This window comes from Microtus oregoni, unplaced genomic scaffold (genome assembly GCF_018167655.1).
Source record: "Microtus oregoni isolate MIOR12 unplaced genomic scaffold, Mior012 000030F_ref0000283, whole genome shotgun sequence".
In the NCBI taxonomy this organism is placed as follows: domain Eukaryota; kingdom Metazoa; phylum Chordata; class Mammalia; order Rodentia; family Cricetidae; genus Microtus; species Microtus oregoni.
Genome location: NW_024543089.1, coordinates 17,707,418 through 17,723,096, shown reverse-complemented (window position 1 = coordinate 17,723,096; position 15,679 = coordinate 17,707,418).

The following is a 15,679-nucleotide window of genomic DNA, read 5'->3' as shown; positions in this document are numbered from 1 at the left end:
TCAGAGATTCCTTTGGAGAGAAGAGCATTTACACAGCATCATCTATACTCTTGGCATTATGAGCACTCAGACATAAAACACCAAAAGTAATCAAGCTTAAATCTAGAAAAAAATAGTGAATTAATTTCTGGATCGTTAATATCTCTTATTACCTATTCATATATAATATTGTCACTTATTATACCTAATAATATTATTAGTTAAGTCAAAAACCTAATTAGAATTATAGAAATTATCTGTTGGGACCTTTTCCTAGAGCTGGGATATTTCATCCAGCTTTGATATGAGGGTATGGACCTAGACTTGGAACTTGATGTACCTTGTTTAGTTAATATTCCTGGAAGGCCTGTTCTTTTCTCTTTTTTTCTTTTTTTTTAAATTTATTTATTTATTAAAGATTTCTGCCTCCTCCCCGCAACCGCTTCCCATTTCCCTCCCCCTCACCCGATCAAGTCCCCCTCCCTCATCTGCTCAAAGAGAAATCAGGGTTCCCTGACCTGTGGGAAGCCAAAATTTCGGCCTCCTCGCCGCCTCCCTCTTCCCTCCCCTTTCCCCCATTCCTCTCCACTTACCCCCACTCCTCCCCCCTACCCCCACTCCTCTCCCCTTTCCCCACTCCTCTCCCCCTTCCTCTCCAGTCCAAAGAGCAGTCAGGGTTCCCTGCCCTGTGGGCAGTCCAAGGTCCTTCCCCCTCCATCCAGGTCTAGGAAGGTGAACATCCAAACTGGCTAGGCTCCCACAAAGCCAGTATATGCAGTAGGATCAAAACCCAGTGCCACTGCCCTTGGCTCTCATCAGCCCTCATTGTCTGCCATGTTCAGAGAATCTGCTTTTATCCCATGCTTATTCAGTCCGAGTCCAGCTGGCCTTGGTGAGCTCCCAATAGATCAGCCCCTCTGTCTCAGTGGGTAGGAGCACCCCTCGCAGTCCTGACTTCCTTGCTCATGTTCTCCCTCCTTCTGCTCCTCATTTGGACCTTGAGATCTCAGTCCAGTGCTCCAATGTGGGTCTCTGTCTCTATCTCCATCCATCGCCAGATGAAGGGTCTATGGTAATATGCAAGATATTCATCAGTGTGGCTGTAGGATAGGGCCATTTCAGGTTCCCTCTTCTCAGCAACACAAGGAACTAACTGGGGACATCTCCCTGGACATCTGGAAGCCCCTCTAGTGTCCAGTCTCTTGCCAACCCTAAGATTACTCCCTTAATTAAGATATATACTTCCCTGCTCCCCTATCCACCCTTCTTATATCCCTACCATCCCATTCCCCCAAGCTCTCCCCATCCTCGCCTTCTCACTTTTCTCTTCCCAATTCCCCTTATCTCCATCCCACCCTACTCCCAAGTTCCCAATTTTCCCGGCAATCTTTTCTACTTCCAATATCCAGGAGGATAACTGTATGTTTTCCTTTGGGTTCACCTTCTTATTTAGCTTCTTTAGGATCACAAATTATAGGCTCAATGTCCTTTATTTATAGCTAGAAACCAATTATGAGTGAGTACATCCCATGTTCATCTTTTTGGGTCTGGGTTACCTCACTCAGGATAGTGTTTTCTATTTCCATCCATTTTGTAAAGCAAAGGACACTGTCACTAAGGCAAAAATGCAACCTACTTACTGGGAGAAGATCTTCACTAACCCCACAACAGACAAAGGTCTGATCTCCGAAATATATAAAGAACTCAAGAAACTAGACTTTAAAATGCTAATTAACCCAATTAAAAATAATGGGGCACTGAACTGAACAGAGAATTCTCAATAGAATAAGTTCAAATGGCCAAAAGACACTTAAGGTTATGCTCAGCCTCCTTAGTGATCAGGGAAATGGAAATCAAAACAACTTTGAGATACCATCTTACACCTGTCAGAATGGCTAAAATCAAAAACACCAATGATAGCCTTTGCTGGAGAGGATGTGGAGAAAGGGGTACACTCATCCATTGCTGGTGGGATGCAAACTTGTGCAACCACTTTGGAAATCAGTGTGGTGGTTTCTCAGGAAATTCGGGATCAACCTACCCTTGGACCCAGCAATACCACTCTTGAGAATATACCCAAGAGAGGCCCTATCATACAACAAAACTATATGCTCAACTATGTTCATAGCAGAATTATTTGTAATAGCCAGAACCTGGAAACAACCTAGATGTCCTTCAATGGAAGAATGGATGAAAAAAGTGTGGAGTATATACATATTAGAGTACTACTCAGCAGTAAAAAAACAAGGCCTGTTCTTTTCTTAAAGGAAATGGAGGAAGTGTGGATCTGGGAGAGAGGGGAGTAGGTGGAAGGACTAGAAGAAGAGCAGAAAGGGGAAATTCATAAAGAAATTTAAATAAAACCCATGAGAATGTGAATGCTTTCCACAGGCCAGAATTTGAGGACCATCTTCAAGGCTTTATGAGCAGCAAGGACTGATGAAGGAACCTGGAACAGACACTGGTAAAGTCTTTCAATTTTGGAGCTGCTTCAAGTCCTCTCTGAAATGTTCCAGGGTTCCAGCTTTTACAAGTTCTTAGCCATAGTGTGGAGGACTTTCCATCCTCCCATATGTAAGCCCTCAGCTATTCCTATATGCCAGTTGGTGTTGGCGCACACCTTTAATCTCAACACTCGGGGGAGGGGGGAAAGACAGGCAGATCTCTGTGAGTTCAAGGCCAGCCTGGTCTACAGGAGCTAGTTCCGTGACAGGCTCTAAAACTACAGCGAAACCCTGTCTCAAAAAACCAATATATATTTGATGGAGGAAGGTCATTGGCTAATAAAGGAACTGCCTTGGCCCATTTTATTGGTTGAAAGATAGGTGGGAGGAGTAGGCAGAACAGGACGCTGGGAGGAGGAGGAAGTGAGGTCAGTCTCAACAGCTCTCCTCTCGGGAGCAGACGCCTGAGAGAGACGCCATGCCCCGCTCCCGGGATGAAGCTCCGACCCAAGATGGACATAGGCTAGAATCTTCCTGGTAAGCGCACCTTGGGGTGCTACACACAGATGATTAGAAATGGGCTAAATTAATATGTGAGAATTAGCATAGAAGAGAATGGGCCAAGCAGTGATTAAGAGAATACAGTGTTCATGTTGTTATTTCGGGCATGAGCTAGCCGAGCAGGGGGCTGGGGTGCCAGGGACAAAGCCCCACCGCCCCTATTACTACATATATTTCTGTAAGTAACTCCAATCAACCCATTTGCTGCCCAAGGAAGACTTTGGTGACATTATTACATTGTTCTGTTCATTCCCTATCTGGGGTGAGTAAATATTTCTTCGTCTATCCTTAGGAAAAATTTCACAAAATAGAGTGGAAAAGAATTTATACTTTTAAAAACAACAAAATCTGAGACAAACTATATAATTCCTGATTAGAAATTGCTTTGAAACCACAGTAAAAAAATAAGAGTGCATATTCTACTCATTTTAATTTCAAAGTAAATGTTCTGTATCCCAGGGAAACAAGGAAAATAACTATAAATTGCCAGCTCTGAAGATAGATTTCAGAAGTTATGAACAGGGAGAAGTAGAGTAGAAGGGGCAGACTTGAAACAGAAGAGGAAAGATTGGTCTTAAGAAACACCTACTACATGCTAAGCATTGTGTAGGAATCAGTGGACACTGAGGTGATTACAGTTTAAGACAGTATTGAGTTTTGTGTGATTATTTGACAAAAACATTGAAAATATAAGTAAATATCTGCACAAACTGATGTCAAAAAGTAAAGTCTTTCTTTATGGTTCTCTTAAGGAATGTATTCATTTCCATACTTGCAGAAAATACTAGATCTTTCATACGAATTTTGCTTTCATTTCAAATATGTTTCTGCATGAAAAAATGAGCAGCAATTGCACTAATGTATATTAGAGCTATGTAATTTTATTAAAAAATGTTGTTTGAGATCTATCCTCCAAATTCCAGGAAATTGTAATTAGCAAATATTCTTAGGAAAGAATAGTTCGTTATAAGTAGAAGGGATAAAATTCATTGTTAGTGTGAATTATTAGTCATTCTTTGCACACCTTTTGGTTCACATATCTTGAAACTGTTTTATCTTCAGTTACTTTAGACTCAGCATGAAATTATTAAATTGCTTTGAAAACATCAAAGACAGAAAGAATCGCTCCCAATCTGCAACTTAACAACTGTATCCCTGGATCAGTAAGAAAGGTCAAAGAGGCTAATGTATTCACGAAGTACAGGATAGGGCTCACTGATAGGATAGGCTTAATCCTCTGAGCAAAAGAATCATTAGCAGTGGTGATGGATACTGTTAAATCTTCAATAGCTACAGGGTTAATACTACATTTATTCAGATTCATAAAATAGGGTAGAAGATATCACACTCTGCATTTATAATGAGAATGAAAGAAATGAAGGATGAGATGACCAGTACCCTAAAACTCTAGCACTCTTTGTCAAATTGCAATTTTATTTTCCATCATATAATTCTAATTTATGCATATTTAACGTTATTAGTTAACAATGATATTTTGTATGAAATAACAACTAGATTAAATGTTTTTATTTAGTAATTGTGCATTCTTTCATTCAATGAATATTTATTCTGTAATTCTCTATTCACAGTGAAATAGCATTTTATGTTAAAGTTAAGTATATTTACACATACATGCATAAAAGAACAATTTGTGATCCTGAATTTGGAAGAGTAAGGAGGGGCATACAGGAGAGATTGACAGGAGAAAAGTGTGGGGAAAATGTTGCAATTATATCTCAAAAAGTAAAAAAAAATAAAATAAAGTTAATTAACAATTATACCATTGTTTTTATAATGTAGTCTTCACATTACAAATGGCAATGTAAAATAATATAATTATTGGAAACTATGGCCAGAGTTCGTATTTACTATTTTAACTTACAATTAAACAAAAAAGCATTTCACAAATTCTCTTTAGAGTTAAATGAAAGACAACACCCATACAGTTATCTTGTTCCTTCTCTACATCACACACTTTATTTTAATGTTATTTAATAATATACATCTAAAGAAGTTACTATTTAAATCTCTTTTCTATGATGACATATAACATTATTTTTATTTCAAAATATGCACTTGCTTCACATAAAAATACTTTAAAAACCTAAAATATCATATTGATAAATGAAGTTTTCTCAAGTTTGAATCATATTAATGGTCAGTGAATTGTCTCCTTCAGATGTTGTGTAAATATTTAATAACCTAAAGATGGTCAATAATTTAAATTCAGGGAGATTTGTACATTGATCTTTCAGATAAATTGCTACTAAACCCAATGATTTCCCACAGGTTCACTTTGCTTTATGGAATTATGTGTTACATTTTGTGTAGTCACATACATTCATAGCCAACTAAGGAACCGCCATGTTCCCTAGGTAAAGCAAATGAACTGAACGCCACATATAACTTGCTCCGATTGGAGTGCAGGCATTCTGCTTCTTCAGATGGAGCTTTGCTTTGGGTGAAATCATAAATTAGGAAGAGGGAGCCATTATGACTCTCACTCTCCTAAAGCACTTTTGACCGACAACACTGGTTTACGTTTTCATTCCCTCAGGACTCTAGCATTCTTTCTGATGGGGCCCCACCAGGAGACACCTCTTTGTTTCAGGCTTCAATCATACTGTTTTCCCACATTTCAAAATTTAATATTCGTTATATCTGAGTGCAGGTAGAAATGATATTAAGAATATTCAGTGTAGTAGAAATGATATTAAGCTAGTCAATGACTGCAAAATTATATATTTATTTGTTCCATGTATATTTATCATATTGATACAATGATTTTTTCTAAAAATAACTTATCAATTGATTGTAACATCTCTTGAATAGTTTGAGAATATCTTTAAAAATATAAACCTTCCCCTTTACCTACACTGAAATTCCACTCACTCACCATATTTTGTACTGTATCAATGACATTCTTCAAAATTTATAAGTAATCACTAGGTATCTTTTCCATGATACAAGATAATATATTGAGATATAGAAACTGTAATGCTAATTATGTATTTATACAATCACACAACTTTTTGACACATAGATTCTAATTTAAGAATACATTAAAATTTTTATAAGTTTATTGCATTTATGCTTGGTTGTTGACACAAATTCAATTAAAATAGTGTACTTGGATAATTACTAACTTAGTTCAATATGCCCTTATTTGGTTTTATAAAACAATTAAGTTATATTTTAATTGGATATGAATTTCATAGTTGAAATGTGCAATAAAGCAAAGATATTTTGTTAAAATATGGTATTTTATTGCTAATTTCAATGAATTTGATTTTAAAGTGAATAAATATATTAAGTTGTGATTAATGTGAATAAAATTCCACACTGCTTTCCTAAAGCTGATACTGGGGAGATAAATAATTAAGATATAATGATAATTGTTCCTTAAAATTCCATTCTATGTCTATGTTTCCTCTTTCTCAATACTCATGACAGAGAAAGTGGAGCTCAAATTAGAGTTTTTAATCAATACAGTGAGGTTTTATGTTGCCTTTAGAAAATAAATTAATATAAGTGTAATAATTCTTCAAAACCTTGACACAATTTTAGAACTAAAAAATGGTTGTATTAAAAAGAGCTCCTTCTATAAGGCTGGACTGAAAACCCTCGTAAAGAGGCATTAAACATTTCCCTGTTGCTACTGAAACAACACTATCCTATAGTATATGCCCTCAATCTTCACTTGTCAAGATAAGGGTAATCAATCTCAATTCCCCATAAAATGTAATTTCCATTAGAGACAAGCAATAAACACTACCAATTTCTCGGTAGCTTTAGACGTCTACAAAATAATCCCCTTTAACAGAGACTGAGGAAAAAACACTTTATTTTACCACCTAGATGCTGATATGTAGAAGCAGAGAAAGTCAATTCATCTTCTTATCTGACTGAGATGTCTATAATTAATGTTTGTTTCTTTTCCAGGAAAAAAAAGAATAAAATAGAAGTCAATGAAATTGATTGTTTCTGAAGGTAAGGGCAGCAACATCCACAAAAATTGGCCAGAATATTTTCTCTTTAAACAATACACCCCATAATGTAACCTGCGCCTAACACCACGAGACTGAAACAACCCATCAATCCAAGACATGGCTGCTGATACCACACCCTGCAAAAATGTTCTGAGTCAAATAAGAGGCCTGCTTTTCATCCTCAGAAAGCTTGTATTTAACTAGGATATAGAAAACACATCAGTTTAATTTAATACTTAGATATGTATGTATCTGTGTAATTATTTTTAATGTTAACAAAGATGATACTCCTAATAAAGAATGCTGCTGACATAAACTCTTGTTGCCTTGCCTGAATGCTGGACTTCTTTATTGTTGGTGATTTGCTATTTCCCTTTGAAATTCTCCTAAGGTTTTGTATTCCTTTCAGAATAGATGCCCAAGAACCTTATAAAACTGGATTTCTCTTGAATCTTCATTTCACTGTTACAGTTAAGGGTTCACTTTTGTTTCATGTGGGATCTCCTGATGCCTTTCTCTCCATCATCATTCTACCTCATTTCTCCACCAGTGCTCTTTCCCTTTATGAACTTATATGTATTCTACAACACTCACCCTAGTTGCCTACTCCATTTGAACTGTGAACTCAGTTACCCTGACAAAGGACAGATTTGCCCTATTTTAGATTTTCTCATGCCTGTCCCTTCTCTCATATCTTCTGATATTGTAACTGGTCTGGCAGGAATAAGGATATTCTAAAGAGATATTTATGTCATTGGCTACTTCACTAAGAAACAAATCACCATGGGAAACTGAAACATTTCCTCCAGGGAATTATATGTGGAGAAAGGAAAGGCTAAAACCTGAAACCAGCCAGAGAGGGTAATTGTCTGTGGAAAGAGATTTCACATTGCTGGCAACAAGCTGCTAGAGAAACTGGAGCAGAGATAATGATGGGCAAGACCACACCTTACCCAAGCACGACTGCCTCACAATGCTTAACTCAGGTTCTCTACTTTAATCTTCCCTTCATGTTAGGATGCAGAAGACAGGCCTGGGTAGGGGAAGAGAGTGATTTTAGATCTGCCCTTCGCTCCTCTCTGTTGCCAGGTTTTACTATTACAGAGTGGTTGAACCTGGCTCACTTGGGCTCTCAAGGCCCATTCATTTTTCAGTCTGTAATAACACCAGTAATGGACTGGCTGTTGCTGTTCACATACTCCCTCTGAATTTCTTCATGAAAAGACCCGTATTCTATTCATTATTTTACACTGACCCAGCATGATACTTTACATATTTAAATGTATAAATATAAGCTTACTAAGCTACAAGTTGAACAACTATTGTGAAATAGCAAAACAGCACATTTGAAACAAAAAAGAATTGAAATATTTTGCTCTGTATATATATTGGTATTATTGAATAGATATGGAAAGGATGATTGTTTATTCTGAAGATTAGATACATTATTTTGATTCCTAGATATTGTTTTTGGTGTTCTCTTTCCAAGGAAGCTTCATTATAATAAAGGTCATAACTAAGTTTACATATCTTTTATTGTCATTTTTAAAATTAATTCGTGCAAACATATTGGTAATGTAAATGTTACTATTGTTATTTCAAAATCATTGTTATTTTAACTTAACATATGCAGGCAGATGTTAAATTTTTACTCCTTTAATTTTTTGCTCTTTTGGGGGACCCACCACCCAACTCCCAAATAAATCACAGAGTCTTAGCTTGTCTTGTTTCTAGGTAGCTTTTCTTATCTTAAGTTCTCCCATCTAACTTTGGTCTCAGGCTTTTTCCTTTCCTTACTTCTTTATATCTTAGTTTAACTCTTAGTCTGTGACTTGCTGTGTGGTTGACTGTCTCCTAGCATCTCCTTTTGTTGCTCCTTCATTGTTTCTTTCTTCTTAGATTTCTCCTTCTATTTATACTCTTTGTCTTCCAGCCCCACCTATCCTTTCTCCTGCCTCCCTATTGACCATTCAGCTCTTTCTTAGACCATCAGGTGTTTTAGACTGGCAAAAAAACACAGCTTTTTTTGTGGAGTTAAACAAATTGCAACCTAAACGAAAGCAACACAACTTCACATTGTTAAGTAAATGTCTCAGATCATAAACAACTGCAACACGCCTTAAAATAATTTTCCACAACAGATAGGACTTTTCACAATGTCTCAAGAATCAACAAAACTTTTCATTACCTAGTTTGTATATAGAAACAGTAGAAACTAAAATGCTCTCAGATTTATTTGGAATTACGACACAATGCTAAAAAGTAAATGAATTACACTCATTGAGCACCCATAGAATACCACTATAGTTTAATTATGGTAATTTACAGAGTTCTATTGCATTTGCATCATAATTTGTACATTTACAATCTTTCCTCTTCATTAAAAATATATGCTCTTCTTGAACTTAAAATTATACCTTATTTTCATTATTCCTGGAATGACATTTGATAAAATAACAGGTTTCAAGTTGCATTTATTGTATTATTAAGACATTTACTGTGCCGGCAGCATTATATTAAAAAATAAGTCAGCTGAATTATGACAATAATATATTCATGTTATCATAAGAAATAACTCAAAGTTCAAAACTTTGAAAGTAATAAGCTTTTCCCATAAATTTATACTTTTAAAATTAATTAATTTTAAACATTTAATGAAGGAAATAAGTCCTGATTTTTTTTCATGTTTCTAATTATTATATTTAGAACTTACATAATTATTCCTTTACAGGTGAATGTGGTCTCTCTTAGTTTTGTATATGTTATACATAAATTTTTAAAGATGAACAATAACATTTTTGCCTTGTTTTTCAAGACAGAATTTTTTCTGTATAGCCCTGGTTGTCTTGGAACTCACTCTGTCAACCAGGCTGGCCTCAGACTCATAGAGATTTGCATGCCTCTGCCTCCCAAGTATTAACAATAACTTTTTAAGGTGATCATATAAATCAATCTTTGGTCTCAATACTTGGGATGTCAGACAGGTGTTGTTACAATACGTTTTCATTTGGAAGCAAAACAATCTTCAATACTCATAAGTGCTGTGTAGTGTTGCTCCAAGCTCCATGTAGGCAAAGAAAATTGCAAATGATTTTGTCTAGAGTTATATAAATAGTTTCATATTCCATGTATGTAGTATAATATGTGTGATTAAACATGAAAGAATGCATATGGCCCATTTTCCTATCACATAAACTTTAGAGCTAACAATTTATGTTGCTTACTGTAAAACAAGATTATTTTTAAGATATCATTTAAAATCATTTGTCTTATTTCAAAAACTGAAAAACATGCTAAAATTGGTTATCCACTACCAAGTGGTCATCCCTGAAATCACATATGTTGGGCCAATATTTTCTCAGAACTTGTACCTCAAGGCCTGTGGAACAAAGAAAACCCTGGCTCAAGTTTGAAGAATAGTCTCAGAGCTACCAAGTGAGAATGAGACAGCAAAATCTAGGTAGATGCCCCTCCAGCCAGAGGGAGGACTTGGCTATTTCTCATTGGCTGGAGGTACTCCTATATCACATGATGTCGATTAACCTATACAAACTGATGCTCACAGTAATAAACTGAGTTCCGGCTTTGACTTGACTCCCTATAGCATCTGAATGACCTGCTTCGCGGGACTGCAGAACAGGTGAATAGTACACTCACCTTTCCCTGGGGAATAAGGCAAAGAGGCTTGGCAACTGGCACTCAATGGGGGGCACGACTGGTCCCAGTGCTAAGCAGTCGGTCAAGGTGAGTGGGACATCACGATAGGTAAAGCAACTTCACACAAAACTGATCCAACGCTTAAGGCCCTGAGATATATGCTACTCCCCTGAGGGCTGGGATTGTCAGGCCACAATGCCATCCAGGCATGGGAGAACATACTTAACCTGACCCCGCAGTACCCACTGGGTGTCCTTCCTCATGGGACATGTGGAACTGGGTGGAGACTCTGGCCAGAGAAAGGGAAAAACACTTTGATATATCCCCACCACTGGGATTCTATCCAACTATCAGGGCCCTTAAGGCACATTTTCACCCTGCTGATCTGCCTCCCGCAATGGTGGGTAAGGAAAAGGCCAGAAACTGGGAGAGATCTGAAGAATCCAAAAATAACCAACTAACCAAAAGAAGGGGAGAAAAGGAGACAGATGAGCAGGAAGATCAAAAATGGGCACAATTCACTGAAGAGTGGACCCAGGGGGAAGGAAAAAGGCAGGCAGAGGCAAAGACAAAAAAAGAAAGTAGATGTATCACAAGGAGCAGCTACCTCTCTGTGCCCCAAGCCACCCTGCAAAGGATAAAATGGGAGAGGGAAGTGGACAAATAAGGGATCTTCATCCTTGCCAGGAGGAAATGAATATGAAATACTAGATAAAGCTGATAGTTGTAGATGGAAAAACCCTGAGATAGGGGAGATGTCACAACTGACTATCCCCCTTTGGCAGAGGTCAAACAAAACTGTGTCTTGAACACCAGACTCCCACTTCTTAACCTCACTCGTGATGTGGCTAATGGGTATATAGCTTCATGGAGGGTGTCCAAAGATCATGGGTATTTTTGGATCTGCCAAGAGACCGGGGTTATTCTCTGCCTGTCTGACCTACTGATTATTCACCATAATGACACTTGCCTGCTTGCATTCATTTTCCCGCACGTGCTTTACCAGATGCAAAAAGAATTCCTAGCCTGACGGCATAAGAGAGAGCCCATAAGGGTCCTGGCCATCACCACACTGATGAGGCTAGGGGTGGCTGGGACTGCCCAGGGCATCTCATCCCTAGTGATTTTACAACAAGAAATGGGAATAATTTGCTCACAACTGACAGTGACCTTAGAAATAACAGAGATTGCATTATATTGTTTACAAGTCTTTGAATTCCTTCCCAAGGGTAACCTTACAAAATAAGAGAGACTTGGAATTGCTGTTTACAAAACAGGGAGGAATTTGCAGGACACTTAGGAAGAATGCTGCTTCTATGCGGACCATTTGGGATAGTTACAAAACCCTAGATAAGTTAAGAAAATATATTGATTTGTTTAAATCAAGGGCCTTTTATGGGACCTGGTTTAATTGGTCCCCATGGCTTACCACACTCATCTCTTCTCTAATTGGGCCAATGGCTATTTGTTTATTGATCTGTTTTTTTTTTGGCCCATGTGTTCTCCAAAGGCTGAAACAAGCAACCCCATAACAGATACAACAGGTACAACTCATGGCCCTTCAAGTACATTATGTTAGGGTTGATACATCCCACCCCACGGATGAACTCTTAATTTGGAGGTGTTCAGGACGAAACTCTGGATAGGGGTGGCCCTGACCCATATTCTCTCCCCAGTGGCCTATTCTGGCTTGGTGACCCGGGTAGAGGGTGAGATATAAAACAAAAAAGAGAGGTGTTGGGCCAAAATTATCTCAGGGCCTGTATCTCGAGGCCTGTAGGGCAGAGAAAAGCTTGGCTTGAGTTTGAAGGATATTCTCAAAGCTACTGAGTGAGGATGAGAAAACAAAAACTAGGTAGATACTCCTCCAGCCAGAGGGAGGGCTTGGCTGTCTCTCATTGACTAAACGTACCCCGCATCACATGATATCACTTAACCTGTATAAGCTGACATTCACTTTAATAAACAGAGTTCTTGCTTTTACTTGACTCCCTATTGTGTATGATTGGCCTGCGTCATGGGGCTGTGGAAAGGGAGGATAATGCATTCACCTTTCCCTGGGGAACAAGGCTAAGGAGGACTGGCAACATACATACATGTAATACTATGTGGACAGATCACGTTGTATTTATGTATTTATGTCTATATATACATATATGTGCATATGTAAATATATATGTAGCTACAATTAATGAAGTGGAGATGAATTGGAGAAAAATGTTCAATGGAAAGTTGAAAAGGTAGAAAGGACTGAAGAAATACTATATTTTTGACAAGTAGTTCAAGAACAATAAAACTATATTATGTGTGTATGGATACATTTTAAAGACCTCCATTATTTATATAAAAGGAGAGGGCAAGTAACTTATGTACATTTTCAGCCTTTCAGGAAATAAGATATCCAATGTCATGACATATATGATATGGAAATTACTTAAAGGAAAGTGGTTTTCACAGTACAACAAGTTTGTCAGCATAATTCTGTGAGAACTAACATTTCTTCAAACAGCCATGGTGCCAGAATATGAGAAAAGAAAAATATGTTCTTCCATTGAAGGCCTTATTGAATATTCACAACAAGTAGTTCAATTGTATTTTGTACATCAATAAATGGAATAATGAGGAACCAAAGGTGACTCTGTTGTATATATCCCAGTTATCATTAACATCTTCAAAAAAATTATCTTTCTTAAAATCAAGTGCCCATTGATAAGATTCCACAGAAAATGTAGTTGCTTGATTCACTAAAAAGGAGTTAATTGTAAAGGAATCTTTTCAAATAAGTGAATCTGTTAGTAATTATTTTTATTAGTAACTTTTCATTGCTTTTTCTTCCAGTTAGTAAAGCCATCTGTCTCCCTTATCTCTGACATTCTCTACACTTTCCACAGTTCTTTCTCCTCTGTCACTTTGATAGCATTTCTGTCGAAGAAAGTCTTGTCTCTCTCTAATCCTATTATTCCATTGTTGAATAATGTTCATTTAAAACACTTTAACTTCACCTCTGAAACATGGATCTTACTTGTAACAATTATACAATGAAGCACCAGTACAAACATGATATTTTCAAAATAACATTTACTAGTATTTTAAACACCTATAATAATCAAGCATAAACATCATCATAAGCAAACAGCCATTCTCTTATTGATTGTTGTTCTTTGTAATACTCACCATAGGTAACACCAACACTAATTATTTAAATAATGATAAATTCCACCTCATTAAATTCAAAAAGCAATACTGTGAAGCAAATGACATGATGCCAGTTTTACTGATTTGGAAAATGAGGGTTAAATATGGAAATTATTCTTGTTATTTAATCAACACTTAAATTGACTTATGCTAATATTTGAATCTGCATCTCTGTGTTTCTGGCAATTAACTTTTCTTAATATTCCATTTTGATCTAACGAATTAGGAAGTTCCATTTAAAAATATGTTCTTGTGCGGGTCTCTGTCTCTATCTCTATCCATCACCAGATGAAGGTTCTATGATGATATGCAAGATATTCGTCAGTATTGCTCTAGGATAGGGTCATTTCAGGTTCCCAATCCTCAGCTGCCCAAGGAACTAACTGGGAACCTCATGTTGGGCACTTGGGAGCCCCTCTAGGGTCAAATCTCTTGCTCACCCTAAAGTGGTTCCCTTAACTAAGAATTGTGGTTCCGTGCTCCACACATGAGCACTGGACTGAACTCCCAAGGTCCCAATGAGGAGCAGAAGGAGGGAGAACATGAGCAAAGAAGTCGGGACCACGAGGCGTGCACCCACCCACTGAGACAGTGGAGCTGATCTACTGGGAGCTCACCAAGGCCAGCTGGACTGTGACCGAAAAAGCATGGGATAAAACCGGACTCTCTGAACATGGCGAACAATGAGGGCTGATGAGACGCCAAGGACAATGGCACGGGGTTTTGATCCTACTTAATGTGCCGGCTCTGTGGAAGCCTAGCCAGTTTGGATGTTCACCTTCCTAGATATGGACGGAGGGGGGAGGACCTAGGACTTACCACAGGGCAGGGAACCTGGACTGCTCTGTGGACTGGAGAGGGAGGGGGAGAGGAGTGGGGGGAGGGGGAGAAGGGTGGGAGGAGGGGGAGGGAAGTGGGAGGCTGGGAGGAGGTGGAAACTTGTTTTTTGTTTATGTTTTTTTTTCTTCTTTTCTTAATAAAAAAAATTATATAAAAAAAGAGGTTCAACTGAATCAGCCACATGTATCGTATCTGCTGTCTTTTTATAATCTGTGGGTTGTTGCTATCATCACTTATATTTTAAAGATTAAAAAGAACACATATTTTTTCTTTATGTCTTCCACTAAGGAATTTTTGATTTTGTTTACCTGATGGATTATCTTATTATCATGCAAAACAAACATTAAACTATCGCTTTTAATGACAAAAATAAATAAATAAATAAATAAAAATATGTTCTTACATGTATACATTACTGTCATTACTTTCTTTTTTTATTTTATTAAAGTTAGATTCTTTTCTCATACAATATATTCTAGTTACAGATTCTTTTTCCTCTATTCCTCCCAGTTCCTCCCACCTCTCTTTCCCCTTTGATTCACTCCCATTATATCTCTTATTAGTTAAGAAAAGGCTTCTAAGGGATAACATCCATAAGTGATGAAGTAAAATAAAATAAGGTAAAACTAAAATTATCATGTCAAAGTTAAACACAGAAATGCAACAGTAGACAAAGAATCCCAAGTGAAAGCACTTTCTACTTATATGTCTCTGTGTGTTTTGTTTAGGGGTATGTGTGTGCACTTGGTGATTTTAGTAGTGAAAGTCTTGTATACCAGTTCCAAACACATTATTTATTTTCTATATCTAAATCCAGGCACTGAGACAGAAAAGGTAAATAAGAATGAATAATAACATAATGCTCATATTAACTTATAATGATAGAATAAGATAATACAGATAAGCATAATTGCTTTTTTAAAGATTTGTTAATTTATTATGTATGCCTGAATGCTAGAAGAGGGCACCAGATCCAATTAAAGATGCTAGTGAAACACCATGTGGTTGCTGGTA